This window comes from Symphalangus syndactylus, chromosome 13 (genome assembly GCF_028878055.3).
Source record: "Symphalangus syndactylus isolate Jambi chromosome 13, NHGRI_mSymSyn1-v2.1_pri, whole genome shotgun sequence".
Taxonomy (NCBI): Eukaryota; Metazoa; Chordata; class Mammalia; order Primates; family Hylobatidae; genus Symphalangus; species Symphalangus syndactylus.
The window spans coordinates 30,590,280-30,612,854 of NC_072435.2; the positions used below are offsets into that span (position 1 = coordinate 30,590,280).

Genomic DNA, 22,575 nt, shown 5'->3' on the forward strand with positions numbered 1-22,575 from the left:
AGGCCAAAAAGGGTTGGGTACTTGCCCGAGGTCACCCAAGAGCCAGGATTTGAACCCAGCTGAGACTCCTAAGCCCGTGGGAACTACATGATGGCGCCAGCCTGGCCACCTCTCCCTCCACCCCCCGCAGCAGGGCTGTACTATGACAGGTTCCCCACCTCTGCCAGTCACCCGGCCAGGTCCTCTATCCCTTTCGTTGTCCTGAAATGCCTCGAATGAGTCATTCCCATGAACCTTGGTCAGACAGACAAATGAGGTGATGCATTCACCTGGTACGTGGACTTAACATGCTATGACGCCTAGAAGTTAAGCTCTTAGGATGTATTTCCAAGGCCTTTGTAGTGAGTTGAATGGTGGCTCCCACCACAAAAAATATGTAAACATCCCAGAACCCGTGGATGTGGCCATTCTTATTTGGAAAAAAGGGTCTTTGTAGACATAATTAGATTAACAATGTTGAGATGAGACTGTCTTGGATTATCTGGGTAGGCTCAAAATCCCATGATAAATGTCCTCTTAATAGCAAAGGAGAAGTCACAGAAGAGTAGAAGGCCACATGAAGAAGGACGCAAAGCTTAATGTCACGTGGCTACGAGCCAAGGACCACCTAGAGCTCCGGGGACTGGACCAGGCGAAGAAGCTTCTAGGCTCTTCCCTAGAGCCTCCCAAGGCAGCATAGCTCTGACCACCCCAGTGGCCCTGCTAACACTCTGATTTTGAACTTAGGGCCTCTGGAACTATACGAGAATAGTTTTCTGTTTTAAGATCCCGCATCTGTGGTATTTGTTACGGCGACAATGGGAAACTAATGTACATGTAAGTTTCTAAGACAGAGAGGCATATAATACGTACTGAGTCTAGAACATACATATGTAGCCTGGGCAACACAGTGAGACCCCATCTCTACAAAAAATTTTACAAATTAGCCAGGTGTGCTAGTGTGCACCTGTGGTCCCAGCTACTTGGGTAGCTGAGGTGTGAGAATTGCTTGAGCCTAGGAGGCTGAGGCTGCAGTGAGCCAAGATCATGCCACTGCACCACAGCCTGGGTGACAGAGGGAGACCCTGTCTCAAAAAAGAAAAAGAAAAAGAAAAGAAAAAAAAGAGAGAAGAGAAGAAAACGTGTGTGTGTGTGTGTACGTGTGTGTGTGTGTGTGTGCACCACCATGTACAGCTGCACAGGTTGTTCACTGCACAAAGGAATCCAGACAAAGGGGCAAGTGGGGCATCAAATCCAGTCTAGGTTCTGCTCACACCCATGAGCCCCAGAGAAGGGTGGCGTCCACATGGAGAAAGGAGTCCCCTTTCCCAGTTCATACAAAGGACACACCACAGAGTCATGCCCTCTCGGACAAAGCACCATTTTCAATTGCATGCAAAAGCCCCATAAGAGCTGGCTGGGCCCTGGATATGTAGCCACTTGCATGATGTGTCTATTTTAAAGCTAGAAAAGGAAAACAGGGAAAAAAAAAGTTGATTCTTCACCCACCTCCACCCCTGTTGGGAAAGACAGAGAAAGAGCAATTTGAAGAGCAATTAAAATCTACACCATCTCTATTTTTAGTGACCTTTAGAGCTCTAAAATCATTGAATTAGTTTAACCAAATAAAGTGGGCCCCATAAAGCTTAGATTGCTCATAAAGTGACTGATGTCTAGCTCCTAAAAGCCTATTTTATACAGGTAGTTACAAACTAGAAATGTTTTGTGGGTCTTCTCTTTTCCCTTTTCACCATTTGATGCTGTTCTAAATACAGCTATAAAGCCGCAGGCTTGCCAAGAAAACCAGGTATCTCAAAAGGGTTTGGATTTTTCTCAATGCTGGCTTATGAGAAACAGGAAAAACCCTGGGAGAGGGTAAAGCACAGGCATTCGGGGTGGGTGACGGGAATACAAAAGAAATGATTATGTTCACCAGACACAGGGCCTCACACGTCATCAAGCAATGAAGCAGGCTTCAAATTCAGGGGAAAAAAATGTAGCTAAGGGAAGCAAAGGGGAAAACAAACGTTCCCCAAGATGTGCACATGGGTTTGTAGACCACTGGTTCCTAATACAGATTTGGGAATCTCGGAATCAGCAGGTCCGGGTGCGGCCTGAGACTCTGCATTTCTAATGAGTTGCCAAGTGATGCTGATGCTGCTGGCACAGACCACACTCTGCGAACCACTGTTCTAGAAGCTGCTGCTTCTTTTTTTTTTTTGAGATGAAGTCTCGTTCTGTCACCCAGGCTGGAGTGCAATGGCATGATTTCAGCTCACTGCAAACTCTGCCTCCCTGGTTCAAGCGATCCTCTCGCCTCAGCCTCACGAGTAACTGGGATTACAGGCACTCACCACCACGCCTGGCGAACTCCTGACCTCAAGTCATCCTCAGCCTCCCAAAGTGTTGGGATTACAGGCATGAGCCACCACGCCCGGCCTAGAAGCTTCTGTCTGTTTAGTTTTCCTTCTGGGGTTCTTGTTCTTGTATCAAACACAAGCCACCAGTTCTTGGTCAAGGTCCAGGCCCCTGACCAAGTGGTCCCACCAAGTCTTCTCTGAGGCTCAGGAAGGCTAATTTAGAAGTTGCCCAGGGTCTGATAAACACTTCCAGCCCCAACATCCCGGTCAACAGAGGACAGACCATAGTGAGTGCAGACCCCTGCTCCTTGGACAGAAACTTTCTTCCTCAGACTCCCTTGCAGCTCAGAATGGATATAGGAAAGTTTTCACATTTGGCTAAAAAGGCAGAATCTTGTCTTGGGAAGACTGTTTGCTCCCGCTCCTTCTTTTTGCTTGAAAGACTGCTGTGAATATAATGACAATGACTGGTGCCATAGCAGCCACTATGCATTCCTGAGGGGAAGGTCAAGAGAATCAGAGGTTCCCTAGCAAAACAGACTCAAGGAAAAAAAACAAGAGAGAGAGAGAGAGAAAGTATAAGAGGGACACTGACCTACTGGCCTGACAATCCTCAGCTGCCAAACATCCCTGGAATGGCCTTCTCCTAGACATCTTGTCCCACAAGAGAATTAAAGCCTGGATTAAGTAAAGTTGAACATATACCAACTCTATGACCCAACAATGTCACGCCAAGGTATTTATTTACTCAAGGGAGGAGAAAAGTATATCCACAAAAGTACCTATACAAAAATTTTCACAGCAGCCGGGCACGGTGGCTCATGCCTGTAATCCCAGCACTTTGGGAGGCCGAGGCGGGCGGATCACAAGGTCAGGAGATGGAGACCATCCTGGCTAACACAGTGAAACTCCGCCTCTACTAAAAATACAAAATATTAGCCGGGAGTGGTGGTGGGTACCTGTAGTCCCAGCTACTCAGGAGGCTGAGGCAGGAGAATGCCGTGAACCCGGGAGGCGGAGCTTGCAGTGAGCCGAGATCATGCCACTGCACTCCAGCCTGGGTGACAGAGCAAGACTCCATCTCAAAAAAAAAAAAAAATTAACAGCAGCCTTATTCATAAAAGCCCTTAACTGTAAATGGCACAGACAGCCATCAACAGGTAAATGGATACATTGTTACATCCACACGACAGAATACAGCTTGGCAGGAAAAGGGAATGAAGGACTTCTACACGCAACAATACAAATGAGTCTTAAATGGATCATGCTGAGCAAAGGAAGCCTGGCACAAAAGTCTACACACTGTATGAGTCTATTTGTGTAAAGATCTAGAACATAGGCCCGGCGCGGTGGCTCACACCTATAATCCCAGCACTTTGGGAGCCCAAGGCAGGTGGATCACTAGGTCGGGAGATGAAGACCATCCTGGCTAACACGGTGAAACTCCGTCTCTACTAAAAATACAAAAAATTAGCTGGGTGTGGTGGTGGGCACCTGTAGTCCCAGCTACTTGGGAGGCTGAGGCAGGAGAATCTCTTGAACCCGGGAGACGGAGGTTGCAGTGAGCCGAGATCACCACACTGCACTCCAGCCTGGGCGACGGAGCAAGACTCCGTCTTAAAAAAAAAAAAAATAAAAAAAAAAATAAAATCTAGAATATCCAGAACTGATTTATAGTGGGGGAAAAAAATCAGACGTGTGGCCGTTTCAAGGGAGGGATGCAGGAATGACTGGGAAAGGCTATAAGGGAGCCTTCTCAGATGATGGACGTGTTCTCTAGCTAGATCTGAGTGATGCTTATACAGGTAGTATTTGTCAAAACTCATCAAGCTGTGCACTTAAGTTTTGTGCATTTTACTGCACATAAATTAGAACCCAGTAAAGCACCACTAGCATGTAGAAAAAAAATCCCTGTGCAACTGATCGTTATTCCAGGTGGCTGTGTTCTATATATTACAGAATCTATAAAGTGACTGTGAACATTGGATTAGCAAATACTTAGACATTAGCCATGTCTCCTGGGGGAAATACAAAGTTAGGTTCCTGAAAGCCTCTGGCCACAATGCTTTCATCAACCAATATATAACCTTGGCTTATGTGTGTTTCTGTTTGAAGACACCTTATTTAATGTATAGTTTTGATTCATTAACATTGAGCCTCACATCAGCAGCACCCTAACTTGTGCCTGAATGAAGTTTCTCTAATATGTGTATTTTCTCTGAAAGGCACATCACAGCCTTCTCGCTGTTTTTTTGAGACAGGGTCTCACTGTTGCCCAGGCTGGGGTGCAGTGGTGGGAAAAGAACTCACGGCAGCCTTGACCTTCCAGGCTCATGTGATCCTCCCAGGTATGCACCATCACGCTTGGCTAATTCTGAAATTTATTTATTTATTCATTTATTTATTTATTGTGTGTGTGTGTGTGTCGAGACAGGATCTCACTATGTTCCCCAGGCTGGTCTCTACCTCCTGGGTTCAAGCGATTCTCCCACCTTGGCCTCCCAAAGTGCTGGGGTTACAGGTGTGAGCTACCACGCCCAGCCTCACATTATAGCGTTCTTGGGCTTAGAAACATTAGACAGCACTTCAGCACTAAACTGGGGATTTTTTTTTTTTTGAGACGGAGTCTCGCTCTGTCACCCAGACTGGAGTGCAGTGCAGCGATCTCAGCTCACTGCAACCTCCGCCTCCCAGGTTCAAGAGATTCTCCTGCCTCAGCCTCCCGAGTAGCTGGAATTACAGATGCCCGCCACCATGCCCTGCTCATTTTTTTTCTTGTATTTTTAGTAGAGATGGGGTTTCGCCATGTTGGCCAGGCTGGTCTCAAACTCCTGACCTCAGGTGATCCACCCGCCTCAACCTCCCAAAGTGCTGGGATTACAGGCATGAGCCACTACACCTGCCCTAAACCGGGGACATTTTACTAATTTTTTTTTTTTTTTTTGAGATGGAGTTTTGCTCTTGTTGCCCAGGCTGGAGTACAGTGGCGTGATCTTTGCTCACTGCAACCTCCACCTCCCAGGTTCAAGCGAATCTCCTGCCTCAGCCTCCCAAGTAGCTGGGACTACAGGCATGCACCACCACGCCCGGCTAATTTTGTATTTTTATAGACCCAGGGTTTCGCCATGTTGGCCAGGCTGGTCTTGAACTCCTGATCTCAGGTGATCCACCCGCTTTGGCCTCCCAAAGTGGTGGGATTACAGCTGAGAGCCACCACGCCCCAGCCAAACTGGGGACATTTTAAACAGCAAAATCACAAAGCACAAAAACATAGAAAACACGGCACTAACTAGACCACAAAAAGGACACTTGTTTATAGTAAGAGATATAAGAAAGCAGGGCATGGCGTTGCTTGACTGCGGCTGGAGATGTGTGCACCAGGTGACTCAAATGTTTTGCTATTCTGTGAGTGTCCATAAATGATGGGAAAAGCATTGTGCATTATTGATTTTGGGGTTATGAGTAAGTGTTCGTGATTACATGAATCTGCAAATACGGTATCTTGGAATAATGAGGACCCCCTGCACATGACGATACCCACCAAGATCAAGACGCATTCACCCTCTGCCCGGCTACTTCACTTACGGGAACATATCCTGCAGGTACCATTGACACAACCAAAATTATAGTTAGGGGCTTTTACAGGTGTGTTGTTTTGTGATTTTTTTCATAGAGATGGAGTCTTGCCATGCTGCCCAGGCTGGTCTTGAACTCCTGGGCTCAAGTAATCTTCCCACCTCAGCCTCCCAAAGTGCTGGGATTACAGGCATGAGCCACCATGCCCTGGCCTTACAGTTACGTTTCTATTAATAATAGCAAGATTATTATTAGAATCTCGGGAGGCTGAGGCAGGAGAATGGCGTGAACCCGGAAGGCAAAGCTTGCAGTGAGCCGAGATCGTGCCACTGCACTCCAGCCCGGGTGACAGAACGAGACTCCGTCTCAAAAAATAATAATAATAATAATAGCAAGATACTGGGAACAACCCACTGGCCATCAGTAGTAAACAGGTTGATTTTTTTTTTAATTTCTTGGGCAGGACTATTGCAGTAGTAAATGGGTTAAATAAACTACAGTTTCTCTAAACGGGAATAGTATGCAGCTGTACAAAAAAGAAAGAGGTATACAAATGGCCATGACAAGATACTCAACATCATTAGCCACCAGGGAAGTGCACATCAGAACCACAGGATACCATTTCGCATCCATTAGGATAGCTCAAATCAAAGAGACAGACAAGGACAAGTGTTCGTAAGGGTGTGGCGGAACACGAACGCTCACTCACTGTTGGTAGGACTGTAAAAGGTTGCAGCTGCTGTGCACACCCGCCTGGCAGTTCCTCCAAAAGTTAAACATAGAGTTGCCATGTGACCCAGCAATTCCACTCCTACTTATAGACCCAAGAGAGACGAAAACATGTCCACACAAAAACTGGCCCAAGGCTGGGTGCGGTGGCTCACGCTTGTAATCCCAGCTACTCGGGAGGCTGAGGCAGGAGAGTCGCTTGAACCTGGGAGGCACAGGTTGCAGTGAGCTGAGATTGCGCCACTGCACTCCAGCCTGGGCAACAAGAACGAAACTCCGTTTCAAAAAAACAAAACAAAGCAAAGGCTGGCCTGTGAACATCTGCAGCACCTTTACTTGCAAGAAGCAAAAGGTAGAAATGACCCAAATGCCCGTCTGTGGATGAACGGATAAATAGATGTGGTGTATCCATATCACAGACTACTACTCCGCCATAAGAAAGAAGGAAACACTGGCACACGCTCCAACACGCATGAACCTGGAACACATGACACCAAGTGAAGGGAGCCAGGCACAAAGGCCACATATTCCATGATTCCATTTATGCAAAATGTCCAGAACAGGCAAACCCAGAGAGACCAAAAGTAGATGCATGGTTGCTAAGGACTGCGGGGAGGGTGAAATTCAAAGCGGCTGCTCATGAGTACAGTTGCTTTTTGAGATGATGAAAATGTTCTAAAATGGATTGTGGTGATGTCTGCACAACTCTGTGAATATACTGAAAACCACTGAATTGGTACACTTTAGATGGGTGGATTTTATGGTATGTGAATATGTCAATAAAGATGTCCTTGAAAAAAAAAAAAGAATAAGGCCAGGCACAGTGGCTCACGCCTGTGATCCCAGCACTTTGGGAGGCCAAGGCAGGCGGATCATTTGAGGTCAAGAGTTCGAGACCAGCCTGGCCGACATGATGAAACCCCATCTCTACTAAATTACAAAAATTAGCCAGGTGTGGTGTTGAGCGCCTGTAATCCCAGCTACTCTGGAGGCTGAGGTCAGAGGATCGCTTGAGCCAGTGAGGGTGGAGGTTGCAGTGAGCTGAGAATGTGCCACTGCACTCCAGCCTGGGGGACGGCGCGAGACCCTGTCTCAAAAAAAAAACAAACAAAAAAAAAAAAAACAAGGACGTTATTTGTGTACTGATAGGGAAAGATCTCCCAGACTATTGCTACATGGAAAAGTAAAATGTAGAATGGTGTGTGTAAAACATTACCATCTGCTTAAGAAAAGGGTGAAGGAGAAATGATACATATTCTGAATGCTTTTCAATGCCTAAAGAACTTCAGGAAGGGTCTATATGACACTAAACACACTGACTGACTATGAAGGGACCTGGCAGATCAGAACAGGAATAGGAGGCGTTCCACTGCATAGTTTTCAAAATAATTTTTGCTTTTTCAGCTTTGTGAATTAGCCATCTCAAAAACTAAATTTAGAAATATTTGTTGAAAAAAATAAGAGAGTATTTAAGCCATCAGTGGTCAACGGTTACTTGCAGCTGAATGCACACAAGCTAAAAAGCCACTGAGTAGTAAGAGGAAGCAATGAGATTAGAACCTGGGTTTCATGGACATCAAAGCCTTGGCTGCTTTCCAAGATGCCCCACTGCCTGATTGCTGATGTCTGTATATACAGAGTCTGGACAGGCCGGGCACAGGGCTCACACCTGTAATCCCAGCACTCTGGGAGCTAAGAGAGCAGGATCGCTTGGGCCCAGGAGTTTGAGACCAGCCTGGGCAGCATAGTGAGACCCTGTTCTCTACAAAATTTTTTTTAAAGTAGCTGGATGTGGTGGCACATGCCTCTGATCCCAACTACTCAGGAGGCTGAGGTAGGAGGATTGCTTGGGCCTGGGAGGTCGAGGCTGCAGTGAGCCATGGTCACACCATTGCACTCCAGCCTGGGTGACCTTGTCTCAAAAAAAATACTCCAGATGACCTTCCTCCCCTCCACCCTTCCATACCAGAAACAGTTTTTTACCTGGATTCTGCATGAGCCTTCCTAATCACTCCCTCATTTTTCTCACATGCCACACAGGTGAAAAAGCCTTAGAGTCCAGAGAAGTGACAGCAGGCCGACATCTGCCCAGGACCTGGCAGGGGTTTGGGCTGGCAGAGTCACAGGCCTGGGTCTTACAGCAAACGCCTTCGGATGCTGACCTGGTGCGGTTCAAACGTTCCTGTCCTAGAGCAGGTCCCGGGCAAGCTGTGGGTTTGCAGCCATATCAGAGCCAGGAGCGGCACCGTCTGTGGGAATCAGCCAATGCTGGTTGGCTCCAAGATGCCACCATTCCTCCTGTCTCTGAAATAACTCCAGCCCACCCTTCTCTAGGTCTTGGAACCAGCGTTGCTTGCCCAACCCTCTCGTGCTCGCTGCCTGGAGGGCGGCAGGGACTTCTAACTGGCCTCCCGCTTCTAAACTCAGGTCCCCACTTGGCGGCCAGAGCGACCTATTTAAGGTTGTGCTGTTCCCCCTCTTCTTAGGGCTCCCTACTGATCCCTACTGCTCCACAAAGAGAAGCCAAACGCTTTCCTGATGGTGCTGGGAGTGAGGAGGTCATCCCTGCTCTCCCGGAGCTCACGTTCTACTGGCAGGAGTCAGACCCTGAACCAAGAGACAGCGTCCCGAGGAGAAGATGAGGGCAAGGACGCCGAGAATGGGTTGGGGAGGGCTGGGGTACATGCAGAATGTGCAGAAGGTAAGGGGAGCAGCAATGTGGCCACTCCAGGAGAGGGGGCTCCAGGCAGAAGGAGGAGGACATGCAACGGTCCTGAGGCAGAATCACGTGGGCGCCTCAGGGACCACGGGCAGTGATGAGGGCGTGAGCATGAGTAGGCAAGTGGGAGAGGCGAGATCAGACAGACAACGAGGGCGAGGACTTCAGCTTTCATTCCAGGTGAGCCCAGGGCCACGGGAGGGCTCCGGACAGGGCAGGGACATGACCTGACTTGGGTGTTCACAGGTTCCTTCTGGCTGCGGAGTGGAAAATGGACTGCAGAAGGTGATGACGGAAGCACAAACAGGGGGCGACGGTAATGGTCCAAGCAGGAGACATGGTGACAGCGGAGGGGACAAGGCACAGTCGAATTCTGGACATAATAGCAGAGCAAGAGGGTTTGCAGATGGATTGGCCAAGGGGTGTAAGGGAACAGCAGAGCAGAGAGCCCTCCAGCATTTGAGAGGGCCGGCGGCCCAGGCGGATGGTGTCAAGATGGGTGGACCGGTCAGATGGTGTCAGGCTGTGTGGGCTGGGCAGATGCTGTCAGGATGTGTGGTGCACACAAGCCCTCACACATGCTCCTTCCTCTCATCCGCTGCCCTCTTCAGTGAAGCCCATTCCCTTCTAATGCATTCTGCTGGTCCCAAAGCTACTGATCACCTTATTAAGAGAAGAGACGATCCCAACCCAGGGCACAGTGGGGAGGGCTGCCCAGAGCCTCAGAAAAGGAGAGAAATACTGAAGTGGCAGCCATGGGCAAGACCTCCACACCTCCCTCTCAGAGCAACACCTTTTATATTAGGTTGGTGCAAAAATAATTGCGCCTTTTGCCATTAAAAGTAATGGCAAAAACCGGCCAGGCACGGTGGCTCACGCCTCTAATCCCAGCACTTTGGGAGGCCAAGGTGGGTGAATCACTTGAGGTCAGGAGTTCGAGACCAGCCTAGTCAACATGGTGAAATCCTGTCTCTACTAAGAATACAAAAATCGGCCGGGTGCTGTGGCTCAGCTCTGTAATTTGGGAGGCCGAGGCGGGAGGATCATGAGGTCAGGAGTTTGAGACTAGCCTGGCCAACACAGTGAAACCCTGTCTCTACGAAAAATACAAAAAATTAGCCGGGGTGGTGGCGGGTGCCTGTAACCCTGGCTACTCGGAAGGCTGAGGCAGGAAAATCACTTGAACCTGGGTAGTGGAGGGTTGTAGTGAGCCGAGATTGCACCACTGCAGTCCAGCCTAGGTGACAGAGCAAGACTCCACCTCAAAAAAAAAAAAAAAAAAAAAAAACTTAGCCAGGCATAGTGGTATGCATCTGTAATCCCAGCTACTCAGGAGGCTGAGGCAAGATCATTGTTTGACCCCTGGAGGTGGAGGTGGCAGTGAGCTGAGATTGTGCCACTGTACTCCAGCTTGGGCAACAGAGACTGTGTCTCAAAAAAAAAAAAAAAAAAAAAGTAATGGCAAAAACTGCAATTACTTTTGCACTTAATGGCAAAAAATCTAATTACTTTTACACTAACCTAAATCTCATTTCAGAATCTGTCCCTACCCAAAGTCTAAGCAGCTTCCAAGTTTATATTTGACTTTGAGTACTCAATAATCTTGGGGTTGTCTTTGCTGTACAGTGTGAGGTAGGGATCTGATTTCATCTTCTTCCACCTGTGGATGACCTTTTTACTTTTGATCCCTACCTCTATTTATTATGAGTCCCTTGTTTCCCCACAAATCTGACCATTGGCCATATTGACCTCATACCATGTCTTAATGTGCCTGGTTCTCCTCCTGGACTCTGTTCTATTCCATTAGTAGGATATCAATTTCTACTAATTCCCTAACCTCAGAGATAAAATAGATTCTGTTGGACAGGTAATCAATACATTGACACTGAGCAGAAAGTGGCAGGTGAGTGGGGAAGTGAAGTGTCTCCAAGGACACAAGATCTTCGAGGCAGAGACAGTAACATTCCTTTGCTTGTCAATATGTTCCTGTTTGAATTTCTGATTATGCTGACATATATTATGAGATCAGCTTTTAACTAAATTAATCCTCACAAAAGATACAGAGGGCATATAACAGTGCTCACAAATAAATGAAAAGATTAACAATAATATTAATAATGTACCGGCCAGGCACAGTGGCTCACGCCTGTAATCCCAGCACTTTGGGAGGCTGAGGCGGGCGGATCATGAGGTCAGGAGATCAAGACCATCCTGGTTAACATGGTGAAACCCCATGTCCACTAAAAATACAAAACATTAGCCAGGCGTGGGGGCGGGAGCCTGTAGTCCCAGCTACTTGGGAGGCTGAGGCAGGAGAATCGCATGAACCCAGGAGGCGGGGCTTGCAGTGAGCTAAGATCGTGCCACTGCACTCCAGCCTGGGCAACAAAGCGAGACTCCGTCTCAAAAAAAAATTAGCCCGGGGTGGTGGCGCACGCCTGTAGTCCCAGCTACTCGGGGCTGAGGGAGAAGAGCTCAGGGCTCACTTGAGCTCAGGAGGCAGAGGCTGCAGTGAGCCAAGTCAGCCTGGGCGGCAGAGCAAGACTCTGTCTCAGAAAAAAAAAACCTCCTGACCTCAGGTGATCCACCGCCTCAGCCTCAGCCTCCCAAAGTGCTGGGATTACAGGCGTGAGTCACCACTCCCAGCCATGCCCTTCCTTTTCTTGAGTGTCACCAGGGCCATCTGTAGTCACAAGCCCTCCCCCAGTCCCTCTCCTGCTTGCTTTCCTGCAGGCGCTGATCGCTATCCGACAGGCCATAAATGGGACTTATTTTAGCTCCTGCCTGGCTCCCCCAGGAGCGGTGAGCTCCAGGTTTCTTTTTGTTCGCTTTGTGTAAATATTGACTGACTGGGACTCCTGAAGGAGGATGATTCTCAGTGGCCACAGGTGACACTGTCAGCGCCTGACCTAGGCCTGACTGGGACACATCCACAGGCCGACCAGAAACCACAGGGATTGGTCAGCTGGAGGCGGGAGAGGAGGTGAAAGGGCACAGGGGCGGCTTGCAGCTCAGGCAGCCACTGCGGGCTCAGAGACGCCCAATCTATGGGGGTGGGCAGTTAAATTGGGCATTGGCACAGAAGGCAGGGAGGGAACGAGCAGTTCAGAGAGACAGAGAGCGGGATGGGGAGATGGGAACAGGAAAACAGGGAGACAGAGAGAAGGCAGATGCTCCACAAGGACTGATGCACCCTCCCCCCATCCTGCACACCGACCCAGGAGCAAGTTAATCCAGTAGGTCTACACCAGTAGTTCCCGCCCAGGAAATGTCAGGAGCACCCCCACCCCCAATAAACAACCCCAAATGCCAGGGCAAATATGCCAACCCCGGCCCCCCCTGTGAACTACGGTCTCCGTATCTAGACACTCAAGCCCAACAGGACACACCCCATGGTGGACAGGATCCCCATGCAGTGTGGACAAGGACATGGCAGGGTCTTCACTAACGATGCGGACATCTTGGTCACAGGCACTGTGGAAAAGCACGTTTCTCAAGTCCACAGAGCCAGGGTTAAAGACTAAAACCAGCAACAGAGACAGGCAATCATGGCTTCCAATCCTCACCCGGGAAGGAGGATTCTAGAAGAACATGCAACGTGGCCCACACACACGTGCCAAAGAGAGAGAGGAGCCCACAGATCATTTTTACCTGTTACCTAACAGGAGCTAGTCTCTATGGAATCCCAACTTTACGCATAGCCGGGCAGAGGCGGACCACAAAACACATTCTAGAATGTTCACAGCACCCCTAAACTGAAATAACCCAGATCCTATCAACAGGAGAATGGATGAATCATCAAAATGAGAGAGAAATCAGAGCCCTCGTGCATTGCTGGGCGATATACAAGGGTGCCGCTGCCATGGAAGAGTCCGGCTGGTCTCAGTAGGTTAACACGCAGTTACCCTGTGACCCAGCAATTCCACTCCCACGTAGACACCAGGAGAAATGGAAACACGTGTCCACACAAAAGCCTGCACACGAACATTCATACGGCATCATTCAGAACAGCGCAAACTGAAAAAAAAAACCTCCAATGTCCACCAACTGAACGGATAAACAAAATGTGGCCTATCCATACAATGGAGTATTACTGAGCCATGAAAAGGGATGAGACACTGACACACGCATGGAGGGACCTTGATAACAGCATGCTGAGTGAAAGACGCCAGGCGCGAAAGGCCACGTCACGTAAGAGTCTGCTTCCACGAAATGTCCAAAATAGGCAAAGTCACAGAGCCAGAAAGTAGATTTGTGATTGCTGGAGGCTGGGAGGGGGAGAAGGAGTGGGGATGATGGCTAAGGGATGCAGTGTTTCTTTTTGAGGTGATGAAAATGTTCTATAATAGATTATGGTGATGGTTATAACTCTGCAAACACACTATAAACTGTGGTGAACGATTTACATGGGTGAACTGTATGGTATGTGAATTATATCTCAATAAAGCTGTTAAAAAAAAGGAATAACTGTGTGTGAGAGTGTTACTTTATAATTGCTAGATGAAACGAGCATATTTTACACTTTTCTGTAGGAATCCTCGAGTTACTTCACCTCGCTGTGTCTCAGTTTCCACTTCTGATAGTAACCGTCTCACCTTCAAGGGACTGTCAGGAGGATTAAAAGAATTAATACGGGTGAAGTGCGTGACCTGAGCTCCCAGGATGTGCTTGGGAAATACTCTCAGGAATAGCTGTTATTCTCAAATCCCCAGGCTAAGGCTCAAAAAGTAAAACACGGGAGAAATGTTCTTAAGCATGGTGTTTCAGCCGTGTGTGTGTGTGTGTGTGTGCCCGTGTGCGTGTGTGTATGTCGGGCTGAGCTGATCCCTTGGACTTGATTAAAAGCCTCCACTCCAAGCTCACCAGGGGCTGGTGATTTCTGGAGATTTTTGCAGGCGCTCTGGAGATACAGGGAAGTTTCGAGCAGGGACCCATCTCTGCTCCCCTGAGGACGCTGGTGTCCACACTGTGAGGCAGAAATTCCAGGTCTGGGGACACAAGCCCCCAGTGGGCAGAGCATTCCCCACCCTGGACGTGCCCCTCCTCCACCCCCTGCCAGTTCCCAAAATGCACCTCCCTGGCTGACGCCCCCCTGCCCTGAGTTTTCTTTTTTCTTTCTTCTTTTTTCTTTTTTTGGAGACAGGGTCTCACTCTGTCAACCAGGCTAGAGTACAGTGGCACAATCACAGCTCACTGCAGCCTCAACTTTCTGGGCTCAAGAGATCCTCCTGCTTTGGCCTCCAGCATAGCTGGGCCTACAGGAGCGCGCCACCATGCCTGGCTAACTTTTTTTGTTTTTTATAGAGGTGGGGTTTCACTCTGTTGCCCAGGCTGGTCTTGAACTCCTGGCCTCAAGCAATCTGCCTGCCTCAGCCTCCCAAAGTGCTGGGATTACAGGCGTGAGCCACTGCACCTGGAATCTCAGTCTTCAGCTCTCAAAATATGTCTCTCCTGTCAACAGTGCAAACTGAATGCCTGAGGGCGAGAGGAAGAGCCAATCAGAACGAAGATCAGAAGGAAATGTGCCCAAGCATTAACATACTTGCTCTACCCCAGGAGTGACAGGATTACAAGGTACTTTTGTGTTCTCTGCGTTTTTGGAACTTTGCATATTCCAGTTTCTTTTTTGCTCCCTCCCCTTTCCTCTTTTGCTCCTTCTAATGATCCTCTATGACTTTTTCATGTTAAGAGACCATTTTTCCTTTAACCTTTTCTTGAAATTATATGACCCCAATATTATGAATGCAGCGGGTTGTCCAGCGGAACGCACCACCTGCCAGAACAAGGACAAGATGATGACCAGCCCTTTGGAAAGGAACCAGAATGTCCCTTTCAAAGGCAGAACCTCAGGGTGGTTAAGAACACAGGCTCTGGAAATTCCAACCAGCGATGCGTAGCCTGGATCTCACTGAGAGGAAACATCCAACAAACCGAAAGTGAGAGACGTTCTACACAATAACTGGCCTGGACCCTTCTAAAATGTCAACGTCACGAAACACAAAGACAGGGTGAGGAAACCCTCCAGAATGAAGGGACTGAAAGAGACCAGACAAGTAAATGCAACTGGTGTGATTCCAAACCTCATCCTACATCGGGGTAGGGAGGATACGGCTCTGAGCGACATTAGTAGAACTGACAGAGCCAGAATACAGAGAGTGGCTGCGTTAATGGTATTGTATCAATCAATGTTCAAAAAGGTGCGTTTGATAACTGTCCTGTGGTTACATAAGAGAATGGTTCTTTGGAAATGCACGCTCGTGTCATTCCTACTCTCAAATAGTTTAGGAGAAACACAGGACAGAGAGAGAAAGAGAAAGTGCATGCATGTAGAGTTCAGGTGAAACTGGTTCATTTTCCTTAAGAGTAAACCGAGACCTGCAGACAGAAAACCTTTTGCTCTACTGGCCTGTAGAAAGCAAAGCAGATGGAATGAAATCTGGGCGCAGTGGCTCACGCCTGGAATCCCAGAACTTTGGGAGGCCAAGGTGGGCGGATCACTTGGGGCCAGGAGTTTGAGACCAGCCTGGCCAACATAGCAAAACCCCATCTCTACTAAAAATACAAAACTTATCCGGGCATGGTTGTGGGAGCCTGTAATCCCAGCTGCTCAGGAGGCTGAGGCAGGAGGGTTGCTTGAACCCAAGAGGCAGAGGTTGCAGTGAGCTGAGAGTGCGCCACTGCACTCCAGCCTGGGTGACAGAGTGAGATTCCGTCAGAAAGAAAAGAAAGGAAGAGGAAGGGGAAGAGAAGGAGGGAAGGAGGGAGGGAGGGAGGGAGGGAGGGAGGGAGGGAGGAAGGAAGGAAAGAGAAAGAAAGAAAAGGAAAGGAAAAGAAAAAGGAAATGTGGCAAAATATTAAAAGTTGGTGAATCTGGGCCAGGTGCAGTGGCTCACACCTGTAATCCCAATGCCTTGAGAGCCTGAGGGAGGAGGATCACTTGAGGCTAAGGGCTAAGAGTTTGAGACCAGCCTGGGCAACATGGCCACACATGAGTCTCTGAAAAAAAAAAAAGAAGAAGAAGAAGAAATAAGTAGCTGGGCATCATGGGCACACCTGTAGTCCTAGCCACTTGGGAGACTGAGGTGGGAGGATCCCTTGAGTCCAGCAGGTAGAGGCTGCAGTGAGCCATGATCTCCCTACTGCACTCCAGCCTGGGCAACAGAGCAAGACCCTATCTCAAAAAAATAAATTGGCCAGGCGTGGTGGCTCACGCCTGTAATTCCAGCACTTTGGGAGGCTGAGGCGGGCGGATCACGATGTCAGGAGATTGAGACCACGGTGAAACCCCATCTCTACTAAAAATACAAAAAATTAGCTGGGCGCGGTGGCAGGCGCTTGTAGTGTCAGCTACTCAGGAGGCTGAGGCAGGAGAATGGCGTGAACCCGGGAGGCGGAGCTTGCGGTGAGCCGAGATCGTGCCACTGCACTCCAGCCTGGGCGACAGAGCGAGACTCCGTCTCAAAAAAATAAATAAATAAATAAAAGGTTGGTGAATGTAGGTAAAGGTCTCTCTATATCATGCTCTGTGCCTCCTGGCTGTGCAACCTGGAGCAAGTTACTTCCCTCTCTGTTCTTCAGTTTCTAGGTCTATAAAATGGACATCAGAACAGAATTAACCCCCCCCCAAGCCTGGTGGTGTTCCGGCTGAACACACATGTGGTAGTCTCGCAGCCAACCTGGGTTCTGGTGGGGCTCTGGACGCTTAAATATTCTCAGCATTGCCCGTGCTTCTGGGGCTGTTTCAGGATTTCATGAGTCCAGAGTCCGATATGGCAAACCGATGTTAATTGTTAGGACCACCATGAGAAAAGCAAAACCATGAAAATGTATGCCTTGTTTTCTCAGCTAACCTACAGGCTGCTCCAAGTCAGACAGTGTGGCTTCTGCTGAGCTCTTCTGTCCACAGCCACCCAGTGGGAGGCTGGTGTCCCCAGTACCTCATCACAGCCTAATGCCAGGGACCCCAGGGACAGCACCGTGAGCAGCCCCGGCGTGAGAAGGGATGGTCATGGCTGCATGCCAGGGATGCTGAGACACGGCCAGTGTCCCAGGTGACAGATGCCCCTCCAGGGCCTGGACTGAGCTGCTAGGATGCAGAAAGAGCCACATTCAAAGCCTTCACTTTGTCAGTCAGGGGCAGAACACCAGGGCCCCAGATGTATTTGGGTTGGTTACAGTTACTTTTGTAGGTCAATTTTTAGCATCCAGAAAAAGGACTTTTTAAAAGAATTCCAGACCAGGCACAGTGGTTCACGCCTATAATCCCAGCACTTTTGGAAGGCTGAGGCGGGCGGATCACTTGAGGTCAGGAGTTGGAGACCAGCTCAGCCAACATGGCGAAACCTTGTCTTTACAAAAAATACAAAAATTAGCCGGGCATGGTGGAGGGTGCCTGTAACCCCAGCTACTCAGAAGGCTGAGGCAGGAGAATCGCTTGAACCCAGGAGGCAGAGGTTGCAGTAAGCCAAGATTGCGCCACTGCATTCCAGCCTGGAGCGAGACTCCGTCTCAAAAGAGACAACAAACGATCCAATTTAAAATGAGGAAAAGAAGGTACACAAACAGCCCATAAATCAATGCAATGTTCTGGTGGCTCACGCTTGTAATCCCAGCACTTTGGGAGGCCGAGGCGGGCGGATCACGAGGTCAGGAGATCGAGACCACAGTGAAACCCCGTCTCTACTAAAAATACAAAAAATTAGCCGGGCGTGGTGGCGGGCGCCTGTAGTCCCAGCTACTCGGAGAGGCTGAGGCAGGAGAATGGCGTGAACCCGGGAGGCGGAGCTTGCAGTGAGCCGAGATTGCGCCACTGCACTCTAGCCTGGGTGACAGAGCGAGACTCCGTCTCAAAAAAAAAAAAAAAAAAAAAAAAAAAATCAATGCAATGTTCAACATCTTTAGTCGTCAGGGAAATTAAAACTACAACCATAATGAGGTATTACTACATACCCGTTAGAATGTCTGACATTATAAAGACTGACGATGGGGAGTTATAAAGACTCGGAGTTATAATTACATTATAAAGACTAAGCGGTGGGGAGGATGTGGGGCAACTGGAATGCTTATCCATTGCTGGTGGTAAACAACTGCTTTGAAAAATATTTGGCACTTTCTTTTTTTTTTTTATTTTTCTTTTTTATTTTCTTTTTGAGACAGCGTCTCACTTTGTCACCCAGGCTGGAGTGCAGTAGCACGATCTTGGCTCACTGCAACCTCCACCTCCGGGGCTCAAGAGGTCCTCCTGACTCAGCTTCCCAAGTAGCTGGGACTACAGGCGCGTGCCACCATGCTTGGCTAATTTTTTTGTATTTGTGGTAGAGACTGGGTTTTGCCACGTTTCCAGGCTGATCTCAAACTCCTGGGCACAAGCAATCCTCTCGCCTCAGTCTCTCGAAGTGCTGGGACTACAGGTATGAGCCACTGTGCCCAGCTGGGCAGTTTCTAACAAAATTAAACATACCCTTATCATCCGACCCTGCCATTCCACTTCTAGGTATTTGCCCGAGAGAAATGAAATGATAGCATAGGTCCACACAGAGACTCGTACAGGCATGTTGAAGCAGCATCATCTATGGCAGCCAAACACTGGAAATAACCCAAAGGTCCATCAGCAGGTGAATGGATGAAAAAATTATGATATATCTACATAATGGCATATTGCCGGCAAAAGAAGGAACAAACTACTGGTACACATAACATAGATGAATTTCAAAATCACTATGCTGAGTGACAGAAGCCTGATACAAAAGAGTACATGCTGTGTGATTCTATTTATGTCAAACTCTAGAACAGACAAATTGAAATTGCAGAAAGTTGCAAAATCAACATGGAAAAATCAGTTGTGTTTCTATACACTAACAATGAACCTATCCAAAAAAGGACTTAAGAAACAATCCCATTTACAATAGCATCAAAAAGAATAAATTAAATTTAACCAAGGAAGTGTAAGATTTGAACACCGACAACTATGATACATGGATGCAAGAAATTATAGAAGACACAAATAAAGGGAAAGATATCCCATGTTCATGGATTGGAATACTTAATATTGTGAGAAAAAATATATATATATTACTCAAATTGGTCTATAGATTCAATGTAATCACTATCAAAATTCCAATGGCACTGTTCACAGGAATAGAAAAAAAATCCTAAAATTCCTATGAAACCACAAAAGACCCTGCCCTGAATAGGTGAATTTTCATTTTATTTTATATTTTTTGAGATGGAGTGTCGGTCTGTCACCCAGGCTGGAGTGCAGTGGCATGATCATAGCTCTAACTGCTGGGCTCAAGCGATTGTCCCGTCTCAGCCTCCCAAGTAGCTAGGACCACAGGTGAGATTCTAAGAAAAAAGAAAAAAGCTGGAGGCATCACACACTCCCTGAATTTGCTGATTAGAAAAAACAAGTTGAATCTATAGTTATGGAAAGCAGACATTTTTATATTGCCTGAGCCAGGAGGTAGGGAGGATTGATTACAAAAATTATTGATCCTTTTGTGGTAACAGAAACATTCTGTATCCTGATCGTGATGATGGTTAATAATGGTACACATTTATCAAATTGCATCCAATGATACTTTTTAAATGGGTGTGTCACACTGTACATAAATTATACCTAAGTAAAGTTTACTAAAAAAAAAAAAAAAAATCTGGCCAGGTGCGGTGGCTCATGTCTGTAATCCCAGCACTTTGGGAGGCCGAGGCAGGCAGATCACAAGGTCAGAAGATCGAGACCATCCTGGCTAACGCGGTGAAACCCAGTCTCTACTAAAAATACAAAAAAAAATGAGCCGGGCATGGTGGTGGCGGGTGCCTGTAATCCCAGCTACTCGGGAGGCTGAGGCAGGAAAATCACTTGAACCCGGGAGGAGGATATTGCAGTGAGCCAAGATCGTGTCACTGCACTCCAGCCTGGGCGACAGAGTGAGACTCCGTCTCAAAAAAAAAAAAAAAAAAAATCTGACTCTGACTCCAGACTACCCAGTTCAAACCCCAGCTCCACCACTTACTGGCTGTGCCACTGGGCAAGTGTTTTCAAATCGCTGCCTCAGGACTTTTGCACCTGCTGTTCTTGCAGCTAGGAACCCTGACAGGGCTTCATACTGATGGAGCTTGCTCCCTCACCTCCTTCAGGTCTTTGTTCAAATGTCACCTTTTCAGCAAGGACTGGTTACAATGACCACTGCCACCACCAGCCCTCTCTGCCCCCATTCCCTGTTTTCTTCCACAGCACTCACTCAGTACAGTCTGATGAGCCCAACTGTGAGTCTCCTCCACCGGCAGGTCAGCTCCCCAAAGGCAGGGATTTTTTTTTTTTTTTTTTTTTAATTGAGACAGTCTCATCTGTCTTCCAGACTGGAGTGCAGTGGCATGATCTCGACTCACTGCAACCTCCGCCTCCCAGGTTCAAGCGATTCTCCTGCCTCAGCCTCCCGAGTAGCTGGGATTACAGGCACACACCATCATGCCTGGCTGATTTTTCTATTTTTAGTAGAGACAGATTTTTGCCACATTGGCTAGGCCGGTCTTGAACTCCTGTCCTCAAGTGATCTGCCTGCCTCAGCCTCCCAATGTGCTGGGATGACAGGCATGAGCCATCATGCCCAGCCAGGGATCTTTGACTTGTTCTTGTCACATCCCCACTCCCAAAACTGCCAGGTATACAATACAATAGGAGCTCAGTAAATTACTGTCAAATAAGTTAACAAAGGGATAAATGTTACTCTCATTTTTGGGTGTGAATCACAGAGATGCTCAATAATGTAGCCTTATGACAGAGTGAAGCTAACCTAGGTGCCCGGCAAAGCAGGATTGGCCCAAAAGGTTAGGGCCTTCCAATGGAATACCATGCCACTGTGAAAGAGGCTGAGCCTGGTAAATTAGAGCCTCCCGATATGTTGTTAGAAAGAACAGCAGGCGGGGCATGGTGGCTCACGCCTGGAATCTCAACACTTTGGGAGGCCCAGGTGGGAGGATTGCCTGAGACCAGGAATTTGAGACCAGCCTGGGCATCATAGCTAGACCCCATCTCTACAAAAAAAATTTTAAATTAGGTGGGCATAGTGGTGCACACCTGTGGTCCCAGTGACTTAGGAGACTGAAGGCAGGAGGATTCCTTGAGCCCAGGAGGTCAAGGTTGCAATGAGTCATGATGGTGCCACTGCACTCCAACCAGGGCGACAGAGAGAAACCCTGTCTTTTAAAAAAAAAGAAAAAAAAAAAGGCTGATCGCGGTGGCTCACGCCTGTAATCCCAGCACTTTGGGAGGCTGAGACGGGCAGATCACAAGGTCAGGAGATCCAGACCATCCTGGCTAACGCGGTGAAACCCCATCTCTACTAAAAATACAAAAAAAATTAGCCGGGTGTGTGGTGGCGGGCGCCTGTAGTCCCAGCTACTCGGGAGGCTGAGGCAGGAAAATGGCATCAACCCGGGAGGCGGAGCTTGCAGTAAGCCAAGATCGCGCCACTGGACTCCAGCCTGGGAGACAGAGCGAGACTCCGTCTCAAGAAAAAAAAAAAAAAAGGGCAGGGTTGGGGGGCCAGGCATCATGGCTCACACTTATAATCACAGCACTTTGGGAGGCAGAGCGGGGTGGACTGCTTGAGGTCAGGAGTTCAAGGCCAGCCTGGGCAACATGGTGAAACCTCATCTCTACAAAAAATATGAAAAAAAATTATTAGTCAGGTGTGGTATTGCATACCTGTAGTCCCAGCTACTAAGGAGGCTGAGATGGGAGGATCACTTGAGCCCAGGAGGTGGAGGTTGTAGGGAGCTGTGATCACACCACTGCACTCCAGTCTGGGGGACACAGCGAGACCCTGTCTCAAAAAAATTAAAAAATTTTTGAAAAGGAAAAACAAAGGCCAGAACGGTATTAATGTAACTGCTGTTGGCAGGGTGTGGTGGATCCTGCCTATAATCCCAGAACTTTGGGAGGCCAGGGCAAGCAGGTCACTTGAGCTCAGGAGTTTGAGACCAGCCTGGCCAACATGGTGAAACCCCATTTCTACTGAAAATACAAATACTAGCCGGGCATGGTGGTGGCCACTTGTAATCCCAGCTACTTGGGAGGCTGAGGCAGGAGAATCACTTGAACCTGGGAGTGGGGGTTGCAGTGAGCCAAGATCGTGTCACTGCACTCCAGCCTGGGCAACAGAGTGAGACTCCGTCTCAAAAACAAAACAAAACAAAACAAACCTGCCTTAA

General features: G+C 48.2%; 1 protein-coding gene across 7 annotated transcripts in view; it reads right to left on the reverse strand.

Annotated features, from left to right (window-relative positions):
• The window catches only part of BICRA (BRD4 interacting chromatin remodeling complex associated protein), a 99,938-nt gene that overhangs the window by 43,763 nt on the left and 33,600 nt on the right, over nucleotides 1-22,575 (reverse strand). The window contains exon 2 of one of the 7 annotated variants that reach the window (XM_063615749.1): nucleotides 22,070-22,187. The exons of the other annotated variants lie outside the window; for them this stretch is intronic. The gene's annotated coding sequence lies outside the window, so the exon portion shown is untranslated. The remainder of the gene's footprint in view (nucleotides 1-22,069; nucleotides 22,188-22,575) is intronic. 7 annotated transcript variants of the gene reach the window in all.